This window comes from Pteropus medius, unplaced genomic scaffold (assembly GCF_902729225.1).
Source record: "Pteropus medius unplaced genomic scaffold, Ma_sr-lr_union100, whole genome shotgun sequence".
Classification (NCBI taxonomy): domain Eukaryota; kingdom Metazoa; phylum Chordata; class Mammalia; order Chiroptera; family Pteropodidae; genus Pteropus; species Pteropus medius.
In genome coordinates this window covers 29,024-32,677 of record NW_024345483.1, presented here as the reverse complement: position 1 = coordinate 32,677, position 3,654 = coordinate 29,024, and the positions used below count along the sequence as shown (strand labels likewise).

At 32.0% G+C, this 3,654-nt stretch overlaps 1 pseudogene; it reads left to right on the top strand.

Moving 5' to 3' along the window:
- Positions 1-574: 574 nt before the first annotated feature.
- On the top strand, positions 575-693 carry LOC120611516 (uncharacterized; annotated as a pseudogene).
- The last annotated feature ends 2,961 nt before the right edge of the window (positions 694-3,654 follow it).

Genomic DNA, 3,654 nt, shown 5'->3' with positions numbered 1-3,654 from the left:
TGGAATTTAATATTTAACTAAATATTGTCAACAAGAAATTCGTTTGCAGCCCTGAGGCAGTGTTGCTGCCATTGGCCCTTTGCACATACCTTGATCTTCACATTAATTAACCTCAGTAGTTCTTCAGACTTTTAGGCCCTAACTATGACCCGTGGGGTTAATCTCAACAATTAGGAAGGGCTTGCTAGCTCTTTGATATAGCTTTCTAATATGTTACACTTTTCAGATTTTGATACTTTGATTTGATACTTCAAAATTCTTCTTTGTTGTAATCCGTGGTGGAGGCTTTTGGATTTGTATCTTTATGTGAGATTTTAAATTGATTTTTTTTTCCTCAGGAAATGAGCCATTTCAGCTTCCAGTTTTGTTGTAGGGAACTTTCTTTGGCTTTGTAAACCAAGGTCATTTTGTGTTAACTACTCTACTCTTTGATAATGTCATTTTGAATCTGCCGTGGCCAAGTCCCCACATTTCTATTCCTGTCTGTGGTTTTCTTGATTAATATCATCCATTTATATTAAGAAGTAAACATTAGAAGTGCTTTCTCAAATTTCCTTTAAAATATTATTGACAAGTCTACAACCATGCCACCTTGAACGTGCCCGATCTCATCTGATTTCTGAAGCTAAGCAGGGTTGGGCCTGGTTGGTACTTGGATAGGAGACCACCTAGGAATACCAAGTGCTGTAGGCATTAAACAAATATATTATTGACGTTGTTGATTATATATGGATAATGAGTGAATTTTAAAAAAATCAATACAATAATGCAACTACATGAGTGTTTCTCATCCTGGTCACAGTTAAATTAGCAGTTACATAATAGTTTATTTTTGTTTGCAGTTTTCCAGAATATTCTATTTTCTGTGCAGATAACAGAAAAACAAATTGTAAATTTATTTTTAGGAAATTTAAACTTCTTAAATGTTCTACATGCATTCTTATTTCAATAGTCTTTGGCCAGTAATTATTGATATTCGGGGACAAAACTGGTAATTTTTAATAGGAATTTAACATGTTATGGACATGATATTTAGCAATTTTTTGTTGTGCTAATATCATTGCTTTTGAGTTTCTATTGATTTTCAGTTTTCAAATGTATTTTCACGTGTCATCTCCTTTGGTACTCATGATATATCTGTGCTATAGTATTATTAAATTTCATTAATACATGTTTGTTTCAATAATTAAATGAGAAAATCCGTATGGAAGTTCCTAGCATAGTTCTGTCAGGTAAGTAATCATTAAGCAAATATTATTAGTGTTGTGTTGCTAACTATTGCTGCTGCTACAATTACTACTATGGCTATTATGTTTATTAGTAACACAAAAAACACTTTTTAAAATTAGTTTCAAGTATACAGAACATTGGTTACATTTATATAGTTTATGAAACACAGCCCCCCCCACCTCTCCGCCCCACCAGTTGCTCTATCTTCTCTCTGGCTCTACACCTAGCCATTACCTTACTGATGACTGCGCTCCCTATGTCATGCTTCCCATCCCCGTGACCCTCTATCAACTACTAATTTGTACTACAAAGAGCACTTTTACTTACCACTTTCTCAGTCATTTCTCAGGCAATTCTAGGATAAAAAATTAATAACGATTTTATATGATGAGAGATGTGAGTGAATTTGAACACTACCGAGATTTCATCTAAGAACCCATAATAGCAAGCAAGTGATCATTAAGTCAGTGTTAATTGTCAATGTTAATGGTTAATGATTACGATTTTTATTAATATCAAATTTTTCTTTATACAAATAGAAGCTTTTTATTAAAGTGACTTGTTGAAGCTGCTAGACGCAGTAAAGGTGAGTGTTGTAAATTTATTTTCTTTTTCTATTGGTTTTTTAATGATCCGTACACTTATGTCACAGTAGTGAGTCTAAGATACACACACACAACTTTTGCATTCCTATTCCTTTTAATAATGTTAACCCATGGTAACTTAATATTGAAATTCGTTTTCTGTGTTTAAACATGTACTCTGTCCTTATAATAGAAATCAGTGTGCCAACATCTGCATTTCTGTGTGTGTCTTGTGTGTGCCATTTTGCAAAATATTGCATCAGACTATATAATATGGTTAATTCACGAATGTGAAAAGATTTATACCATTTCAGATCAAAAGCATTTTCTGTTTTCAAATTCAACTCTGTAATTAAAGTGGTATACATTTGGGTTAATGATACAAACTGAGGATGCAAAACAATTTCTAACATATACATGTTTTCCTACATACCACAATATCTTGCATTTTTGTCTAGCAAGTCTTTTAATTATTTGAGCAATAACCCCATGTGTTAATTATTTAGCTTTTGACAATACCATTGAATCTGGTGTGGCAAATGTTCTTACTCTCTTTGGGGATTTTTGGAACAATATAACTCATTCATATTTAGATCTGAAAAATAAAATCACTTTGTAAAGTTTCCCTGAACATCTTTGTTCTCGGTGTGCTTTGGTAATGATGGAATTTGAGCAAAATCAACATCCTTCCTTATAAAGCAGATCTTTCTCACCTGGTGATTTTGGTACATATCATACAGTCTCGTTTTCCTCAGGAAAGCCATGCTGTATTCTTAATGATATCTAGAAATGATAAATGCGTTCTTAGCAATTTTCTTCTATTGATTATATTTTTATCCCCCTTGTCTTTGCTATTATTATTGAACAGTATAAAATAGTATTTTTTCCAACCCAACTTCTCTGTGAGTTCTTATATTTAGAGCATTCTAGTTAGATTATTACAATTTCGAGTTTTTATGAATTGGATTTAAATAAAGCCTTAAATGATCAATTATTAACTGGTTTAGAATGCAATGCTAAACAAATTTTGGCAGAAACGGAATCTAATCTTGTGATGATAAAATTGTTTTTATTTCTGTTATTTTTCAGATAACAAAAGTATCTTGTCCTTTAGCTACATAATCATTCACCAAATGATGCTCATTTGCTATTACAACTACTAACACTTCCATAACTAATATGACAACCAATTTTACAAGTATTTCTAAGATAAAATTAAATTTTTACCTTTTAAAGGGTGGGAAACTATTGGATATTTAAGGGATATACAGCTTGCTAATGTGCCACTCCAAGTAGACTTTTGATAAATACATGTCTAATGATTTTTAATGAAAATTTCTGATGGTCAACATATCTAGTAAAATGGGAACCTAGTGTTTAATGATTAATTTATTACTTTTTATAAATGCTGTCTTACATATTTTTTTGTCCATGTGTAGCTACCTGGAGCTTGACATCTAAAAGTGTTTGCCATTGTGCCACCTAGACCCCAGGCAACCGTGAGTACTTTTATGCTTTTAGTGATTAAGGACAAGTAGTGGGATAGTGAATGAGGGTAAGTCCTCACTAAGAAAGACTTTGTCTAGGTTCACATCGTGTGAATGTGTATGGTAAATCCGAATAGGAAATAACTAATGTCATTAACATATGTGCCTTTAGTGGAAATGGCTACTAATTATATAGGCATTTATGAATCTCCGTCACCTTCTAGGTTATGGAGATACCTTTATTTATTCAAAGCTCAAAAAATTCTATGGTATAAATCAAGTTTATATAATTTTTAATTTTTTTTATTTAAGTATACTTGGTATACAAGCCTATATTGATTAGTTTCAAGTGC